At 41.8% G+C, this 21,352-nt stretch overlaps 1 protein-coding gene across 2 annotated transcripts in view; it reads left to right on the top strand.

Annotated features, from left to right (window-relative positions):
• SUGCT (succinyl-CoA:glutarate-CoA transferase) overlaps window positions 1–21,352 on the top strand; it is a 537,637-nt gene that overhangs the window by 453,242 nt on the left and 63,043 nt on the right. The gene's annotated exons all lie outside the window — the stretch shown is intronic.

Below are 21,352 nucleotides of genomic sequence, written 5' to 3'. Positions count from 1 at the left end.
GTTTATTAAAGCATAACTAATTACATGATAAATCTTCAAAATTAGGAGAGAGGAGAGCTTTCTTGTGATCAAGTTCCCAAAAGCAAATTGTCAGATTCCATTAGCCAATCCATCTCGTTGGTCGTGTCCTTTGTCAGGTGCTTGTGGTCATGACTCTAGTTCTGCTCTGGGATTGAACAGATTGTTTTTAAGACCTCTTCCCCACCCCCTGCCCCATGTCACCATGTTCTGCTTTATGTCTACATCAGACACATGTCTTGGTCTTCTTCTATGGTTTGTTGGCTTTGGCGCTATCTATTGGCTATCTGTGTCTTTCAGTGGTGAGAACACTGGGCCTGGACTCCGGAAACTTTGAGTTCAAATCCAGCCTTGGCCCAGTCACTCAATCTCTGTCTCAGTTCCCTTATTGGGGACTTATAATAACATCCATCTTCTAGGATTTTTCTGAGGATAAAATGAAATGATATCTGTAAAGTGCTGAGTGAGTTCAATGCTTAACACATAGTAGGTGCTTAAGAAATGCCTCTTCGCTAGCTGATGATCTTAGCCCAAGGCCCCCAGCAATAAATTACCATTTTGATTCTCTCCCCCTGAAAGTAGCATCATTAGAATTGATAACTTTCCTTCCCAAGTTGAAGATCAACAACAATGTTATTAGCTCTGGGGTCCTAACCAACTTTAAAATATCATGGACCCCTCTGGCACTCCGGGAAGTCCATATATCTCTTTTCAGAGTAACGTTTTTAAATACATAAAATAAAATATATAGAATTACAAAGGAAACCGACTATATTGAGATAGACACCAAAAATTTTTTTAAGAGTTCATGAACCTCCAGTTTAGAATACTTGCCTTAGAGAATTGGTCTTATGAGACTGATGTCAAGATCTCTGAAGGAAGCCCTCAAGCATGGTGGGTACACTCTGTGGAACACTACTAAGCAAACATGGACATAGGTCCGAGAGGATAGACAGGAAGGGAAGGGTTACAGTATGGACCATTTGAGGCTAGAGCTGATAGAACCCTAAGCTTGGAACAGGAAAAAATTGAGTTAAAATCCTGATTCCAGCTTTCATTAGCTAGGGAGAAAGTTGCTTAACCACTCTCAGTCTCAGTTTCCTCTTCTGAAAAGTGAGAATAATAGGTACATCTAATTTAGTGGATTGTCGAGAGAATGAAATGATATAGTATAGTGGGTTAAAACTACTCCACTCCATTTTAGCTCTGATACCTTAATTAGGTGAGAAGGTGTTTCAGTTAATCAAAATACCATAAAATTACTGCGAAATGTTGTTAAAAGTCATTGGACCAAATGACATTATGTCAGACAGGAAGTCTATTCCAATAGGCTGAGAAACTTGGCACTGCCTTCAGAAATCAACTATAAATTATCGAATAATGTGAGGAAGGAAGAGGAAGGAATTCTAAAAATTATTAGTAGTCCATAGCTTCTGAAGATGGGTCTGAGTCATGGCAGAGAAGAAAAGAGAGCGAGTGGACTCACCAACTTGACAGCCATTTTGGAGTGATTTACGTAGTTTGAGAGAAGTCCTAAACAAAATTAACTATTTTCCCAACTTCTTCTCTTGGTACTTGCCTATCTGCAGACACATTATAATATAATCAGCTGTTTTCTGTTGCATTTACTCAGATAATTTATATATATTTAACTACAAAGACTTCAGTGTCAAGCTGAGCAGAGATTTCAACCTTTGTCTAAATTTAGGGATTTTCTTAAATGGGGACTCAGAGAAATTGTGATTGAACTCACTTTTTGTTTGAAAAACCAAGTCTTTGAAGTTAAAGAGGAAGGAACCACATTGACCTTTAGGGCCATTAGAATGCCCTCTAGATGTAAACATGATAATCACTGCCAACTCTAAACACAGTGTAAGTTCTAGATATCAGTTATTATTATTGAGTTAATCCTTCCCCTCTTCCTCCAAATGCAAGCCCAGATCAACCAACAAGCATTTAGTAATTCCTTGCTATATGTCAATGGCTGATTTGCAGGTTTTGAAGTAACCCTTCAGAATCAGAAATAAAATTTTATATATAATTACATATATTTTATTAAAATTACATATATGTATATGTCCGCATATATATAATTATACATTTTATATATAACATAGGGCTCTCAGAATGACGGTTTCTGGAATGGGTGATATATAGCAACTCAAGCTATGATAAACCGAGTTAGAGGGCTTTGAAAATAACAAGTATATGGGAAAACTGGAAAACAGTATGGCAGATATTGGATTTAATATATATGTCTACCATATTTAACATATATTGGACTACTTGGCATCTAGGGGAGGGAGTGGGGGAAGGGGAGGAAAAATTGGAACATGAGATTTTGCAAGGGTTAATGTTGAAGAATTGTCCATGTATGTATTTTGAAAAAAATTTAAACAAAAAACTTTAATAAGAAATATTTGCTAGCAAAAAAAAGTAGTATGGCAGAAATTAGGCATAGACCAACATGTCACACCCTCTACCAAGATAAGGTTGAAATGGGATCATGATTTAGACATAAAGAATGATACTATAAGCAAATTAGGAAAGAGGGATAATTTACTTGTCAGATCTTTGGAAAAGGGAAGGAATTTATGGCCAATGAAGAAGTAGGGAATGTTATGAAATGCAAAGTGGATAATTTTGATAACATTAAATTAAAATGTTTTTGCACAAACAAAACTAATGCAACCAAGATTAGAAGGGAAGCATAAAGCTGGGAAACAATGTTGATAGCCAATGTTTCTGATAAAGGCCTCATTTCTACAAAATATAGAAAATTGAATCAAATTTATACGAATATAAATCTTTCCCCAATTGATAAATGATCAAAAAATATGAACCCACAATTTTCAGATGAAGAAATTAAAGCCATCTATAGTCATATGAAAAAAAAATGTTCTAATTCACTGTTAATTTACAGAGATGCCAATTCAAACTCTTAGGTACGATCTCACACTTAACAGATTGGCTAAGATGACAAGAAAATATAATGATAAATAGAAAAGGGGATGTGGGAAGACTGGAACACTAATGCATTGTTGATCAAGTTGTGAACTAATCCAATTATTCTGGAGAGCAATTTGGAGCTATGTCCAGAGGGCTATAATCTTCTGCATGGCCTTTGCCCCAGCAGCACCACTACTGGTGCCCAAAGAAATCATAAAAGAGGGGAAGGGACCCACATGTGCAAAAATTTTTGTAGCAGCTTTTTTTCTGGTGGCAAGGAGTTGGAAATTGGGTGAATGGCCCAATCCAGGGAGGTATAGTTTGACTTGGAAAGTTATACAATAGTGAAGGGAGCTCTAGACAAGTAGAAGCAATGACAGAATTGATCTGTGTATAATTAATGAGAAATTGAAAGGATTGGAAGAGATATAAGGTTATACTTGTTTAGTCAGTTTTTTAAGTCATTCCTGACCCTACATGACCCCATTTGTGATTTTCTTGCCAAAGACAGTGGAGTGATTTAGCATTTCTACCTCCAGCTCATTTTACAGATGGGAAAACTGAGGCAGAGAAGATGAAGTGACTTGTCCAGGATCTCACAGCTAGGAAGTGTCCGAGGCTGATTTTGAACTCGCGTCCTCCTGACTGTATGGAGTTCTAACATTCTATCCATTGTGGTACCTAGCTGTCCTTCAGTTACACATAGTGACAAAACAAATGGAAAGAATAGGGGGTGAGGTTTGAATGTAATGGTAACGGCTAACATCCGGGCCAGACCATCAGGCTCAGGTAGAAACGTCTTGGGCTAAAAGGGCTCAGTCCTCCTGGGTTTCAGCCTGGGGTCTGGCAGGCGAGGCAGGCGGCCGGAAGATGTTTGAAGCATTCAGTGAGATCTGGTTGGGTCAGACGGAGCGTCACTCATCAACTCCACAGGGGAAGATGGCGGTAGCCAAGTCCATCATTAGTCCGCTGCTGAAGGATCACACCGCTAACTTAAGCCAGATCCTGCACCCTTGCAAATGCCACTTGTCTCGGTACTCACCTGGAGATGGAAACCTGTTAGATTATACAAAGCACTGTCTCCTCTTTCATAGAATCCTGGGGTCTCAGAGATTGAAGAACCCACATGTGGCCACCTAGTCAGAACTGAGCCAGAACCATGTACTTGACAAGGGACAGAATGATGAGGACAAAGTTGGGAGACCAGAGCTCTATGTGCAGTTGCTGCTGCTCTGGCTCCTGGGAATTGCTTATGTCCTTAGTCTTCCATCTCCCTGGAGGAAGCAGAGACTGATTGGATTATCAGGGGAATGGGGCTTCGGTGGGTACTCTGATGGATATTTCTGTTACAGCCATGGAGCATTAATTAGAAACCTCGCACTAGGTCGGAATCCTCATTGGGTTGGATATAGTGAATGGCCAAGCCATTGACGAGGAACTTCCCATGGCTGCTATGTGACTGGGAAGAGTTTTTCATGTTCTGCTTATTTGCTGTTAGGGATGCTCTTTGCCTGGAGCTTCGAGGAGAGGAGGTTGGGAGATTTCACTGTGGCAAGAAAGAGCATAGTAGGGGCGATCTGCGTGATTGTGGGTGAAAGGCAATTGTCTTTGTACTGGAGAGAAGCTCCATATTGACTTGGGAGGAGTGTGATCCGTCTTTTCACTCTCTCAAATCTTGGAGGTCATCTGCCCTTTCTTCTCCCTTCCTCAGGAGGGCCCCCAGTTTGATCAAGAGAATAGTAGCCTTTATAGAGAGCAGTTGGGAAATTCTATGTGACCCAGCTGCATTCTGGGCCAGGCTTCTAGGCAGAAGTGTGGGGCCCAAGAATCCAGGGATTGATTCTTAAATTAGTATCAGGAGGAGGAAGTACAACCTCAGAAACCGATGCTCCATCATCTTGGATGTAGGGAACCTGGTCTGGAAGGGGAGCTTCCCTATGTCTTGAATACGCTTCCTTTTCTTCTCTCACATGTTTCTGCATCGCCTCACACTGGGCCTATCGCAGTTCCTGCTGGGGATCCCTACTCCAGGCTATCTTCCTTTTAGTCCACCTAAGGGACTTTTCTAAAGCACAGGTCTGACCTCTTGGCCCTCCTACCCAATAAACTGCAGTGCCTCTCTCCACTCCTTCCAGGATCAAATAGTGCCTTTTAAAACTCTTCAAGCCTGTTTCCTCTCTTACCTTGCCAGTCTGCTTACACTTAATTTTCCTTCATTTCCTTTAGATCTGGCCACCGTGACTTCAGGTGCAGTCCAGGCAGGAGGTGGGGGGGCAGTCATTGTAAAGTTGTGGAGAGGGGAAATGATGGAGGTAACATTGGAGAGGGAAGGCCAGCTTGGCTAGAGCAGCGTATGGAAGGGGATGCACTGTACAATGAGGCTGAGAAGAGCTTGGAGATGATATTGGAAAGGACATTAAAGGCAAAAAGTCTTCTGGCTGGTGAATCTAGAGCAACAGGAAGTTGCTCGATTTTATAGAGAAATAATATTATTATAATAACTGGCATTTACATAACACTTTGCAAAAATGATCTTACCTGATCCTGGCAACCACCCTGGGAGATTTTTTTTTTCAGATGAAAAAACTGAGGCAGACAGAGGTTAGGTGATTTCACACAACTTCTAGATGTCCAAAGCTGGATTTGAATCAAGGACTTCTAGACTCCAAGCCTGATGCTCTGTCCTCTGCCCTACCCAGCTGCCTCACCAATTGGAAAGGTTTGGGGCGTATTGCAGTTGGAGATGACAGTTTCCCCAATAACTTATGCCCTCAGTTGGGATGATTCAACAAAGAAATCCAGTTTGAAATATTCAGGAGGCAAAAGACCCTCCCATGGTGCAGCATTCTGCTCCTGAGCTCAGTGTTTCTTGGATGAATAAATGAATGGATAAAGAGACAAAGATGGTGGCTCTCTCATTAGGGCTACTGCCTCATGTGTCTAAACGGATGCACGTGTGTGTGCACACACACGGATGCACACACACATTTACAGATATACGTGCCCTCACAGACATACACACACTCTTTCTATCTCTCCATCTCTGTGTCTCTTTCTCTGCTCTCTCTCTCTCTCTCTCTCTCTCTCTCTCTCTCTCACACACACACACAAACACATTCACATAGATATATGTGCCCTCACACACATACATATACACTTTTTCTCTCTCTGTCTCTGTGTCACTGTCTCTCTGTCTGTGTCTGTTTCTTCTCTCTATGTCTTTCTCTCTGTTTCTGTTTCTCTGTTTCTCTGTCTCTGTCTTTCTCTCTCTCTCTCTCTCTCACACACACAGCCCCCAAATTGTGCCTTAACACCATTTTTAGACATCTCATAATCTGGGAAGAGCAGATGACAGTCAGGAATCCAGTTAGGGCTCTTTTGGGGAACCGAGTGTTCCTCCCGTCTAGAGAATGGAACCTTCTACTTTCTGTTCCATGTTGTCAGGAGTTTCTGGCTAACGTGAGTTGGGCTTCCAATAAGTGTCAGGGCATCTCACAGGGCACTGCCCTTCCCTTGCTCCATCCATAGAGATTTCACAACAGTTTTGAAAATCCATCAGACTTTAAGCGATTGTTTTTAAAGGGATTGTTTTCAGAGCTCGGGCCTGACATTGGTGAGCTCCAGGAATGCCCTGGACAGCCTGAAGGCAGAAAGTCTACTGACCATCTCCTTGAATTGTTATCTAAGACAGATAGGAGAAACCAAAAGAGCCCAGGAAAGTAGGCCGGATACCCAGAAAACAGATTAAGCTCATCTTTCCATGTCTTTCTGTTTTCTTGGTGACCTTTGCTGTGTCTCTCAGGAACGGCCTACAGCGGGTCACTGCCATTGCCAAGCTCTCCTACCACTTGCCCATATGCATACCCCCACCCCCATTCCCACACAGCAGAATAAGAAAAGGGTCCAGTGGGAATTGTTGGATTTGTGATCAGAGGGCCTGAAATGAACCACTTCATTTAATCTTTTTCTACTTTGATTTCCTTATCTGTCAAATAAAGAAACTGGACTATTTGAGCTCTAAAATTCCTTGTAGCATTTAATTCACTTCATGCCATGATAACACATTTGTTGAAATGGCAAACTGTGACCGCTTTCCTGTGGAAAAAGGAAGCATCTGGTAGAAACTAATGAATTTTCAAACCTTCACGATTGGGAACCCAGAGTCCAATAATCCAGTGCAATATTGCAGAATCCAGAGCGGGGCAACTAAATTAGCAAAGGCCTTGCTTGAGTCCAAGTCCTGTCAGTATGGTTGGAGGCACTGGGCACGTCCATCGCGGAGAAGGGAAGCCCGGAGTGGGGACTGACAGGGTTGTGAAATACAAACTGTGCATTTGGTCGGATATCCTGAGGGGGGAGATGCAGCCTTCTTCTACTCGGCCTCAGATGGAAGAACCAGAAGTCTTGGGTGCCATTGGTAGAGAAGCAGATTTCGATTTGAGCCTGGAAAAAGCCTTCTCCCAAAGAGAGCCGTCCCAAAGGGATAGGAGCTGACCTCAGGCTGCCTTTCAGTCTCCCAGGGCACGACGAGTGGATGGCCACTTATCAGCTCTGGGATGCTGGGATCCCGTCATGGGTGAATTAAACTGGAGACCCCGAGGTCCCTTTCCACTTGTCGGCTCTGGGGTCTCGAGACCTGGCTTCCAGAACACATTGCGCCCTACTCTGCGGGCCCACGGGTGACTGTTGTTCATTACTCCCATCTGTAAGTAATGAGTTAAATTGGTTTTTTTGATGCAACCCTTTTATTTGCTCGTCAGAAAACATTACCATTGATTGAAGGGCTTTACAAAACGAGGTGGATGAGATGTGTTCCCGTTGGCTTCCAGCTGAAAACTTAATGCGCTGAAGCCTTCCCGGATGCGGAGGGGCAAACAGATGTCAAGCAAGACTGGAAAGCTATTGGACAAAGAGCCGGATCCAAACAAAGGAAAACGAGATGGGGGCTCCCGTTCTAAGGATTCCAGATTGGGCGTCGTGCAGGGGATTGTGGGACTTCTGAGAAGTGCCTCAGACGGGGACAGGAGACCCTGAGCAGGTCCTTTATCCAATCAAGCAATCCGTATTTTTTGGCAGGGACTATATGCCTTGTAGAGGGACTTTCCGCACCAGGAGTTGCTGTCATTAATTAAATCATGGCTTTGGGCCCTCTTCCCTTAAAAAAAAAGGAACAAAAACCAATGGGCCATCGCGGTTAATAAGCCAAAATAAATGTAGTATTTACGGAAAATTTGAGATTTCTTTTCAGTTATACAAGCTCCGGGGCCTGGCCATTTCAAGGCTGCTCTTTAGAGGGGAGGACCCCGGAGTCCCCCAGAGTAGAGGCGACTTGGCAGATTTAGGATTTGAGCCCCGAGCCTTCTCCCCACCCCGGGGCTTGCGGGCTCGCAGCCACCCGTTGTGTCCCAGGAACGGAATCCGGAGGGGGCCCGGGGGGGGGGGGTCCAGACTGGGCCCCGGCCTCGGCTCTGCGCCGGCTCTGCCAGGGCGAAGCTCGCTTGGCCATCGCCCCCTCCCCCCTCCCTCGCTCCTGCTGTGGCTCAGGAGCCCGACTTCGCACGCAGGGAGGAGAAGCGAGGCTCCTCTCCCAAGAACGCTGCAATTCCGGCCGAGCCGCGGCTTTCAGCTGCAGCCCCCCCGCCCCCGCCCCCGCCCCCTCCCCCAGCTCTGAGTTCGCTTCTCCCTTCATGGCGGAGGCCTCGGGCGGGGGGACCGGAGAGCGGGGCTGCGCCGGGGTGAGGCTGGCCGCGGTGCGGCTGCCCGGGGCGCTGCGGCCTTGAAAGAGATCCCTCCGCCGCCGCTGCCGCCTTCCCAGGGCCGGGCAGCGCCCGCCGGGCCCAGCTCGCCTCTCGGTTTCCATAGGGCCCGGGTAAACAAACAGAGGAATATCTGCAAGTTTTTCCAATCAGTGCCATTGTTTAATAAAGGCAGGAAGGCCGGCCCGGGGGCCTTTGCTCCCCGGCTCCCCGCTGCTCTTATCTCGGGCCAGAGGCGCGCTGGGAAGGCAATCTGCGGGCCTCGGCGGCTTCCCCCAGGCCTGACGCCGGGCGCGGCCCGCGGGCTGCCCGGAGCGATTTCCCGCTCGCCGACAGAGGCCACCGATCAAAGGGGCCCAGAAGGCACCACCTGCCGGACGTGGGCCGGCCCCGCTCGCCTGCCCCTGACCCCGGCCGCCCCTGACCCCGGCCGCCCCTCGCCCCGGCCGCCCCTCCCCGGCCGCCCCTGGCCCCGGCCGCCCCTCGCCCCGGCCGCCCGGCTCGTGGCCTCCGCTCCCTGCGGCCCCATAGGTAGTCGGGCGGCTGTGCCCGGGCCGGCATCGAGGGGAGCCCTCCCTCCGCCGCGGGCCCGGCCCCCGGCCAGACACCCTCCTCCTGACCTTAAACGGGCCGGACCAGGCAGGCTGCATTAGAACGAGGACGGTTCTGTGGAAATCGGATCGCGGAAAACAGACAAATGTAACATATACGGCCTGACACAATAATAATGTAACTAGTCTAGAGGATACATTATATAGAAACATATATATATGTATGAAAGAGAGAAAGAGACAGAGACAGATACAGAAAGAGAGAGACACACACAGAGAGACAAAGAGAAAGACAGAGACATACAGAGAGACAGGGAGACAGAGAGACACACACACACAGAGGCAGAGACAGACAGGAGAGACAGAGACAGAAACACAGACACAAAGAGAGATAGAGACGAGAGAGAGACAGAGAGAGAGTGAGAGAGAGAGACATAGAGAGAGAGACAAAGAGAAAAACAGAGACACCCAGAGAGAGAGGCACCCAAAGGGGAGGGGGAGAAAGAGAGAAAGAGAGAGCGGAGAAATAGAGACAAAGAGACAGAAAGAGAGAGAGTCTCCATGGAGCTGAGGTGAAGAATCTCTACGAACCCGTGGGAAGTTCTTCTCTTCCCAAGAGCTTGGCTTTGTCTGCATAAAACAATCCATGGAGGAATTGAGTTCTAGAGGGATTCAGAGAAAGGGAATCATTTCAAGGACAAAATGGCCAGGAAGGCTTTGTAACAGTAATGAGAGCAATAACAACTATGTTTTTAACTATTATTTGTAGTCAGCATGTAGTCACTTCACCTCGGTCTGCCTCAGTTTCCTCTTCTGTAAAGGGGAAGAGCCCCTACCTCCGTGGTAGATACAGCACTGGGACTACAGTCAGGAAGACCTGAATTGAAATCCAGTCTCAGGCACTTATTAGCTGTGTGACCCTGAGTAAGTCCATTAACTTCTCTCTGCCTCAGTTTCCTCATCTATAAAATGAGGATAATAACACTTCTCAATGTTTTTATCAGGATAAATGAGTTAATATTTCTAAAGCATTTAGAAACCCTAAAGCACTATGTAAACAGGGGCACCATTATTGTCCATGTTGTTAGGTCATTTCCAGTGGTTTTTGACTCTTCATGACCCTATTTGGGGTTTTCTTGGCAGAGATATTGGAATGATTGGCCATTCTCCAGTTCATTTTATCGATGAGAAAACTGAGGCAAACAGGGTCAAGTGACTTGGCTAGGGTCATACAACTAGTGAGTGTCTGAGGCCCAGCTCTCTATCCACTGAGTCATCTGGCTGCCTCCTTTAGTTATTATTAGTAGTATTTTATTATGATGATTCCCAAATGAGGTAACAAAGGCCAGCTCCTTATATATTGATGGAGAGTTTGCAAAGCCCCAGAAAACACTTTCATTGGATTCTCTTAGCAAGTCAATGACTATAAGCTTCTTGAGGGCAGGGATTGTTTTCCCTTTCTTTGACTCCCTGTGCATCTCATAGCACCCAGCAAATGCTTGTTGGTTAATCTGACAGGTGTTATCATCCTTTTGCTATAGATGACAAAATGGAGACTCCCCAATAGTTACCCAGCTCTTGGTCTAAGGCAGGATTCAAACCCAGAGCTCTCCTGGCTTAGTGCCCAGTACCTTTTTTCACTCCACTCTACTACATTGTTCATGAAGAAAGCACTGGAAGTGGGAGCCAAAGAATGGGAAGAGTGGGACTTGATGAGGGGGAAGGACACACCAGAGAGAGGGAGATGTAGGGCAAAGGCATGGAGGTGGGAATTTTCAAGAAATACTTAGAAGGTTTGAAGAGAACTTTTCCATCTCCATTATGGTTTTAAAAATTATTTTTATTTATTTCATCAAATATTTCCCAATTACATGTAAAAACATTATTAGCAATAATTTAAAAAATTGTGTCCCAAATTCATCCCTATCATTTAAATTTATTTTGCATAAACTTCTATGTATCCCAGTTGTATCCCCCATAGACTTTTGGATTTGAGGTAAGGATTTGTTTGGTGGATTTTGAATCTTCAGCACTCAGGCTCGGGGCTGGCTGTCAGTCAAGCTGACAAGTCAAGCTGTGTAAGTCTCACAGCACCTACCTGTTACTCCCTGCCCTCTGGAAGTTGCCATTGCCTCGGACCTGGAAAGCCCAGAAGGCTCAGCTCACGACTTCGAGCCCGATTTCAGCATAGGCTTTCTGTTGATGTGGCTTGAGATATGTCATAAAGTTGGGTGGCGAACATGGTGCCAGACCGGGAAGGGAGGGCGATATCAGCTGGAGGAATATGACTTTTCTCCTCGTGACCAGGAGAAGCCATTGAGGGTCCCTGAGTTAGGAGAACCAGAGGAGGTCTGGCCAGCCTACTGGCAAACCCATCAGGTGGCTGGGCTGGGAGAGTGGGGGGGGGGGGCTCCAGCCGCCATGCTGCTGCAAATAAATGGCCTGGGGTTCTGAAAGGGGCACTGGTTATTGCTGCTAAACTGTCCAGGGCACCCAGAATAGTTTCCTTTCTGTGGCTCTTCTCCAGTCAGGGTTATTTGTCTCTTAAAAGGAACGATCCGGCCTGAAGCTCTCCCTGGAGTTCCTAATAAGGCTTATGCCGAGGAACCATTTGTTGGTGAGAGAACGCCTTGATGGCAGCCCCTGACATTGGAGACGGGACATCTTTTAGCCAGAGATTTTCCTTTCCAAGCTGGGCTTTCTCAGCTCGACCAGCGTTTAGTGAGGAGATATGCATGTAGCCCAATGAGCCAGGTACCTTGCTAGGTGCTGAAAATGCAAGTAATGGCCCCGACCCTCAAGAAGCTTTTGTTCTTCTGAGGGAACACAATATAAAGACTGGTAAATAAATATGAAATTGTGTATATATACATATATTATATACAGATCTTTATCTATATATGTCATATATACATATGTAAAAATAAAATAATTTCTGGGATGAGACATTCAAAAATGGGGGAGGGACACCTATCAAGGCTGCCCGAAGGAGGCAGGCCTTAAGCTGGATCTTGAAAAGAGCCAGAGATGACATGAGGCAAAAGTGAGGAGGGGAAGACGCTCTAGGAAAGGGCCGACCTTTGCCAAGGGACAGGGACAAGAGATGGGACGTTGGTTTGAGGAACTTCAAAAAGGTTGAATTAATTGGAAAGGATAGAATGTGCAGGTCATGTGAGTTATCAGCATGAAAGGGTGGGTTGGAGCATGGTGGGATAATTCATCCTCGGGCCATTAGAAAGCTCCTGGAGTTTTTGAGCAGAACTGTGCTTTAGGAATATCACAGTCTGAAATATTTGGGACTTAAGAGAACACCTGCCCCGCCATTGTAGTCATGATCCTTAAATAATGGGCTTTGATGAGATGAGGAGCAGTTCCAAGAAGGTTTGATCAGGCTTGCAAACAACCAGTCCCTCACTGAGGTGCTCAGAATGTTTTCTCATTGGGATTGACTCAGTTGTCACATTGGGATTTCTGGTAGAAACTAATATGTTTATTTTAAAGACAAATGCATTACAGGCTGGAGAAAGGGGCTTGGGAAGTACCTGCAAGTTGGGGTTTCCCTAATGGGATCCTTTCCTTCTTGGATGTGACCAAGCTAATTGATTTTGATATATCCAAAGGAAAGAGCCTGCAGATGAGATGATTACATGGAGAAAGCAAGCCCAAATAAGTCAAATGCTGCATCTCCTTTTGTGTAAGTCATGGGGAAAATCCAAGAACAAGCTGGTTTCTCCCCAGGCCTTCCATTCTGTCCCCCACAAGATGAGAAATGGGCATAGATCACCCCCCTCTCTTGGGGGAAATCCAGACCTCACTCCCCTGAGATTTAAGCCAGTCACAGCCAGAAGGGGAGGCCTGCTTTGACTGGAGAAATAATGTATGAATTTTTAAGTGTACATTTCTATTGTTATATAGTGTATACTTATTTACTGAATATGAGTTTTGAGCAATCTGATTCAAAATTATTAGGCACTTGCCATGGGAAATGCAGAAATATCATGGCCTTGTAGAAAGGATGCTGGTCTTCCAGGCAGGAAGCCTTGGGTTCAGATCCCCTATGGATTCTGGGTAAGTGTGTCTCTGCTTCTGTCCAGCAACTGCCTTGGACTTAGAGACAAAGTAATGGACAGAAAGGAAGTGAGGGACTAGAGTAGCCAGAACCGTGAAATAGGAAGTAAGAGGCTACCCTCAATGTCTGACACACTTGAAAACAACTGATCCTTGTCAGTCATGAACTCCAGGCCTTTCTACATTCTGGTTTTCCCCTGGACACTTTCCTCCTTACAGCATAGCTCCCATAGCTGAACACAAAACTACCAAGGTGGTCTGAACAGGGCAGAGTTCAGGGGGGCATCAGCTTCTGTGTCTTAGGTATTATATTCTTATGCTATTACCTCTCTGGGGCCCATGCCCCATGCCTCAGAGGCTGCTTGGAAATTATTTAGATTTCCAGATCTTTATTTTTGTTCCTCATGTTTTGAAGAATCATTTCAGACAATGGATATTTTAGATGAAGGCCTTAGAAATCACTGGGGGCAGCCCACACTCTTCTTTGCCGAGAAAATGAAGTGAAAGTGACATCACATCTACTACATTGGCCATAGAGCCCTAGATGATGACTTTTCTGCCTTCTCTTTTCCCATCATCCTTTGTGATAAAACAAAAAACAATTAGTAAAGGTCTTTTAATCTATATTAGACTTCCTGTGACACATACATTCTTCATTACTTGAAGGGAAAACAAGGACCTCTCTGGAGTTTCTATTAAGAAACAACAGATGCCCCTAGAAAACAGGAGCGCAAGGCTTGACTTGGGTTTAACTTGTTGAGAAACTAGAGTTTAAAAAAGAAATTAATAACATTTCCAATCCCAGATGTCACAGAAATATAGTTGTATGTGGCTGATTTTATTCTTGTGGCTCTCCTGTGAGGTGTTTTTTTTTAAATTATTATTTTAAAATTCAGATATAAACTTAAAAACAAGTTGTGATGGACACACACACACACACACACACAAACACACACACACACACACACACACACACACACCCATCCCACTTTCTTTGGATTTCCTCCAGTAGGCTGCTCACAGCCTTGCCTCTTAGTCCCCAGATTACCCAGAAAATTGAATGTGGGAACTTTGGCCGGAGACGGGCAATGTTGTTTACATTTTTGTGCCCAAACATTATGAAGGCAAACCGTCAAACATGATGACTAAGTACCACATTTGAAAAATTAATAGGAACATTTTGAAGATGTGATATTTTATTTGAAAACATATAAATGAAAAGGGTGCTGTCTAAGTATTTTTTTTTTGACCTCTTTTAAATGCCCTTGTTTTCCTCCCCCACTCCTGATTATTTACAATAACCCTTCGGCATCTTAGATCCAAATATTCTTTCTTTTTCAACTTTATTTTTCTCCCTTTTTCTTCTTCTCTCCCTCACGCTCCCCATAGAAATGCCTTTTAGGGGACAGGGGAATACAAAAAGGAAAGCATTGGAATAATAGATTTATAACTAGAAAGGAGCTCAGAGACCCTCTCATCTATCTATCCCCTGTATAGTGGAGGAAACTGAGGCTCACAGAGAAGTGATTTGTCCGTGGTCATGTGGCAGTTGAATCCAAACCTGGTCTTTCTATATTATTCCATTACTGGCTTAAGTTGCAGAATCACATCTTTCTAAAGCTAGAAGGGAGATCAGCTGCTACTGAGTCCAAGCCACACTTGAAGGAATGGCCATTACTGGTTATCTGACAAGGATTCTGCTTCAAGACATCCCGGGATGGGCAATGTGCTGGTGCCTGAGGAAAACCAGTCTTCCCATTTGAAGCTGCTCTCCTTGCTGCAAAGATTCCCCCTTGAACCACGTCTAAATTTTCCCTTTTGTAGCATCCCCCATCATTCCTATTTCTGCCCTCTGGGGCCAAGCAGAGTAAGCCCAATTTCTTAGCCCTCCAAATACCTGATGATGGTCATCATGTCCTTCCAGGCTAAACGTGCCCAGTTTCTTCAACTGATTCTCTTATGTTGTGTACCCCAAGCTCTCCTCTGGACTCCCTTCAACTTTTCCATGCTTTCCTGAAGCCTCGTACCCAGAACTTAGCCTGACCCTTCAACCATGTTTTACTGAAGACTGAGTAGAAGTCATGTCACCTTCCTGTTCCTAGAAGCTCTGCCCCTCTTACTACTGGCTAGTAGGATTTTTTTGGGAGGGGAGGGGAGGAAGTCACATCACTTTTCTGACTGCTATTGAGCTTTTTATCCACTAAAATCTCTACAACTTTGTCAGGCCCTTACCGTCTATCCACTTCTCTTCCATCTTTTATCTGTGTTTTTTTTTTTTTTAGTACCCTAGTGCAAGACATTAAGTTCCTCTGATTAAATTTCATTTTATTAGATTCTTCCCCAAACTATTACCTGAATAGAGTAGTTTTGATCTGAACTCCATCATCTTCTCCCTTTCAGCTTCAATAAGCATGTACTTCCCATTCTTTTTTCCAAGTGACAAATGTTTCAACAACACTGGGTCTAACTAGCATAGGTTCCAGGGCTATTCTAGTGGAGACTTCCTCCCTCGTTGACAATAAACCATTGGTAAATACTTTTGGAAACTTCTCATTCAACAAGTACCGAATCCGTCTATTTATATCATCGTCTAATCCATAGTTTGCCATCTTCTTCACAACAATTGTGGGAGACAATTCATCACAAGTTAGATAAAATCTAGGTAAATTTTATTAATACATTCCCCTCATGCACTAGTGCAGTAATCCTGTCAACAAAGGAAATGAGGTTAGTATGGAATGACTGTTTTAAAATTTCCATTTGAGTTTGTTATCTCTTCTACTTCCTCCCTAAATGAAAAAAAGAAAAGAAAAGGAAAACAGTTGCAGCAAATAAACATACTCAAACAAAACAAATTCCCACATTACTCATGTCCAACAATGTCTCACTCTGCATCCTGAGTCCATCTCTTCTCCATCAGGAAATAGGCAACATTTTTATCCTGAGATCTCTGAAATCATAATTGATCAACCACTGCATTGATTGAAATTCTTAAGCCTTTCAAAACTTTATTTTTACAATGTTGATGTGATAGTAAGTACAGTATTGCTTTTTTTCTGGTTCTATTAATTTCACTTTATTTCATATCATACAAGTCTTCTCAGATTTCTCAGAAACACATTCATTTCTTACAACAGAGTAGTATACTATTAGCATTCATTTACTGTAAGTTGTTTAGCATTACCCAATGGATGGGTATTCCTAGAGTTTCCAGAATTTTTTTTTTTTTTTTTTTGCTATCATAAAAAGAGATCCTAAAACAATTTTGTACAATTTTCCTATTTCTTAGATCTTTTTGAAGTATAGACCTAATAATAGTACTTCTGGGTCAAAAAAAATTCACTTTAATAATGTTGGGGACACATTTCCAAATTGCTTTCCAAGATGGCGGAATCAATTCACTAATCCACCAATGGTGAATGTCTCAGCATGCTCATTTTCCCACAGCCCAGTTTTTTACTTTTTTTGAATCAATTTTGGAAGTCTGATGAATGTGAGGCAGAATCTTAGAATTGCTTTAATTTCAAACCAGTTCCAATTGTCCAGTAATGAAGAGAGCCATTGACACCCAGAGAGAGGACTATGGGAATGGAGTGTAGACCACGAGATAGTATTTTCACTCTTTCTGTTATTTGCTTTCATTTTTGTTTTCTTTCTCGGGTTTTTTTTTCTTTCTAGATCTGATTTTTCTTGTACAGCAAGATGACTGTATAAATATGCATACGTATATTGGATTTATCATGTATTTTAACATATTGAACATGTATTGGATTACCTGCCATTTAGGGGAGGGCTTGGGGGGAAGGAGGGGAAAATTTGGAGCAGAAGGTTTTGCAAGGGTCAATGATGAAAAAATTACCCATGCATATTTTTGTAAACAAAAAGATATAATAACAAAAAAATAAAAATTAAAATAAAATGAGAAAGTTAAAAAAGAATTGCTTTAATTTGGATTTTTCTACTTATTAGTATTTTTCTAACTATTAGTGATTAGTGACATTTTTAATATTAACTAGACACATGTTAAATTTCTTTCACTGAGAACTACCTAATAATATCCTTTGATCATTTATCAATTTGCACATGGGCCTTATATTTACAAATATATATATATATATATTGAAAATGAGACTTTTAGTAGAGAAAATTGCTTCATATTTTATCTCTAAATTAACTATTTCTTATGACCTTAGTTACATATTAAATTTGTGAAAACTTGAATATTTTGTGTATTTCCCAAAACTATTCTTGTATCTTTCTTTTCTTTTCTTTCTAGTCTGTCTTTACATAGAAGAGAGGCATGGGACAGGAGTTATTCAATAGTTATGCTCTAGGCTTGATTTAAACAGCCACTACTCCCTTATTCCTCTTCTCTTCCTTTCTGCCAGATCCCAATCACACTTTATTACTCTTTTTTCTTCTCTTTAAAAATTTTTTTCATGATCTTTCCTCTCAATTCAGATTCATTTTTGCTTATAATCCTTCTCTTTTTATATCTGCTCTCTCTTTTATCCTCCCTTCTTCTCCCTGATGCTTCCTGTTTCCCTGGTTAGTTGAAGTATTTTTCTACCAAACTTCTACACAGGTATGTTTGTTTGAGTCCCCCAACTTTCTTTGACCAGTTCAGATGAAAGTATTATTATTTCAAGTATGTCCAGCCTCCCCATCACTTTTTCATACGTATAGATCTCCAAATATCCCATTCTCCAATTATGTGAGATAAGTCCCTTCTACTCCTGTTCCTTTTTTTTCCTTTTTAAGGTTATTTTTTTCTCCTTTTTTTTTTTTTTTTTTTTTAAAGATCGTCAGAATATGGCAAAAATCATTTCCATATCCTTCATCTCATTTGAGTCCTCTAATTCCTAATGATATGATGGTTCTTAGGAAATAATTGTTTTCACCTCCCTCAGTATTATTATGCAAACATTTCATCTGCATAAAACTTCCCCCCCCCCCAACTATTCACTTGTAGTTAAAGTTTTTTATGTTTCCTTTTTTCTTTTCTTTTTTATGTTTCTCTTTAATACTGTGTTTGTATTTTAAATTTCTACTCTGTCCAATATTTTGAATCAGGAATGCTTGGGAACCTTTTCTATTTCATTAAAGGTCAGTTGTCCTCATGGAGGCATAAACTCAGTTTTTCTAAACAAACCTCAGGATGCTGTCTTATATAGCAAAGGTCTTTAAAACTAAAAAGAGCAAAAATAGAAAAAAATAGCAAATCCATTATTACATTAAAAATAATGTAATATTAAAAATTACATTAAAAATATTACATTAAAAATATTCTAAAAGTAATTGCAGTCTTCTATGCTCTTATACTGTTTCTTTGCTGCCAAGTTTGTTCTTTGTAACTTTGCAGTATCCATTTTTTCTTTTAAATATAAAAAATAAATTTTTATTGATAGCTTTTAATTTTATATCACCAAAGTTCCCTCCTAGTAATTCTCCCTCTCCAGAGAGCCATGCCATATGAGGAATAATATTTTAAAGGAGGAAAAAAAAGAGTCAGGATTTAAAAAAAATTAGCAATACACTAAAAAATTCTGAAAATAAATCCAATTTTATATACCTATTTTCACCCTTTCTTGAGGTCTGTTTGCCAGAATTTCATTTTAAGATTTTGAATCAATATTTCTTAATATTGTTTTACATCTCTCTTTGTATTCCTTCCTTCCTTGGTTTAATTATTAGCACTATGTTTATCTCATAAAAGGAGTTGTGTGAAGTTATTTCTTGACATCAGAGAATAACTTGTATAGTATTGATATTCGCTGTTCTTTAAAATTTTGATATATTTCTCCTGTAAATCGATCAAGACAAACATTTTTTTTTCCATTGGTAGTTCTTTAAGTCAGTTCTATTTCCTTTTCTGAAATATGATTTTTTGGTTCTATTAATTTGTGTATTTCATATTTTTGAAGGTAATTTTCTATAATAACAAAAGGGTTGTTAGCATGCAATGCATGGTAGGATTGAGTATTATTTTTATTTTTGTGGGTATTCTTAGGATTTCATCTTGTATGATGTTTTATTTGTTAGATTTTTATTCTTTTCAATCTTATTGGCAAAAATTTTGTAAATTTTCTTAGTCTTTTTAAAACCTAGATTGTAGCTTTATTTATCATGTTGTAGTCTTTTTGCTCTACCACTAAGTTATTTCTTCTCAAAATTTAATCTCTTTTTTGTGCTCATTTGGAGTTTCTTTATTTGTATTGTTTCTCTTTTTTAAATTAAATTGTATTCAATTCATTAATCCTTTCCTTTTCTACTTCTATTATATATTTATAAGGATATACTTCTCCCCCTCCCTCTGGCACAGCATTAGTTATATCCTAGAAATTTTGTTGTGCTGTTTCATCATCCCTATTGTATTGGACTTAATTCATAGTTGCTTCTCTAATTTATCCTTTGACCTACTTGTTATTGAGGGTTTCTTCATGAAGTCTTCAACTGGAGTTCGATCTTTTGTTTTCAAGTACTCAAAGACTAGCATGTGGGGGAAACCTTCAACTGGTTCAATTTGGAACCCAAAGAAATAAGTTAAGCCAATGGTTGGAAATTGAAAAAATACCAATTTCTGTTTGGAAAAGAATGGCTTCCACCTCCCCCTGAGGAGACTGGCCCAAGAGGCAAAGCTTTCTCCCCCAGGTCTTTAGAACAGGACACGTTAATGAGTGGCAATAGGGATTCTTGTTATTTCCATTTATTTTCTACATACTTATGTTTCTTTGTTCTTTCTTCTATTAAATTGTAAGATGCTTATTTCATTCATTGTATCTGTGGCACTAGTACAGAGGACAGTGCCTGGCACAGAATACGTGCTTAATAAATTCTTGCTGATTGATTGGTTCCTGAGACCCAAAGAATGATTCAACCTAGGGAATTTCTGGAGGCTTTCCCTGGGAGAGACACAGAAGTGGTTTGGCCTTTCTCCCTCCCACCCACTAGAGTTCTTCACATTTCCTGGGTTGTTCTTCTGAGTCCATCTTAAATCTTTAGGAGCAGGGGACTTCCAGGGAAGTCCAGGGAAATGGCCCAGGAAATCAAGCAGTCAAAAGCATTTCTTCTAGGAGATAAAAAAAAATAAAAATTAAAAAAAAAAAACACCTGTTGGATGCTTCCATCAGACTTACAAGGACAAATTGGTGCACTGTATCATTTTAATAATTAAGTCTGAAGATGAAAAGGAAGGGGACTAGTATGTCAAACAGGAAGATATTCGGAGTGACAAAGCACTTCGGTATAAATCTCACCCAAAATTTGTACTTATTGTCAAAACGGTTTGAACATTTTCACCGTTGTTTGTTTTGTACTCTTAACTGCTACTGAGCAGTTTACATTCAAATATTTTCTAAAGTCACAAGGTTTGGATGTAATTCTTTTTAAGGTAAATATATATTTCTTTAAAAAAAAAAAGCATGACCTAGACCACAAGGCAGGGGGAGGATAAGTGAAGGGGAGCAAGGCGAGGATGGATGGACCAGGAAAGATGGTTGACACGTGAAACCCTTTACCATTCATAAAATTATTGGAGCAAAAGAGGAAATTGCTCTGGATTAAGTTTATGGCACGTGAACACATCTCTGAAGTGCTGCTCTGTAAAACTTGTCAAGGAGAAAAAAAAGGCAGAACTCCCTGTAGGAATCAGGCTTTGTATCCTGTAGTTTATTACATTTGTCAGTTGGAGCAGTGAGGATTATGGCAGCAGATTTATGAATTTGGGGAGAAATCCTGGCATCAAGGGACCTCACTCCTGGTGTTCAGGAGCGAGAAAATGCATTGGAGGGTTCTACAGGGTATCTAGAAGTAGCCCTTGTGTGAGCAGTGGCCAAATCTTCAAAAGAACAGCCTGGGGAGAAAGCCCGGTATCATTGCCTCTCTATATGTCAGCAGGGTCGCGGTGGATATTGCTAAGCTTTTTTTTTCTGTTGAATGAGGCGAGGATCTAAAGATACCACAATTTTTTGCATCTTGGATAATAGCCAAGTTCTCATGGAGAAGAAACTA

This window comes from Sarcophilus harrisii, chromosome 1 (assembly GCF_902635505.1).
Source record: "Sarcophilus harrisii chromosome 1, mSarHar1.11, whole genome shotgun sequence".
Taxonomy (NCBI): domain Eukaryota; kingdom Metazoa; phylum Chordata; class Mammalia; order Dasyuromorphia; family Dasyuridae; genus Sarcophilus; species Sarcophilus harrisii.
Note: the sequence above shows the minus strand (reverse complement) of the source record. Positions and strands in the feature narration are given on the sequence as shown.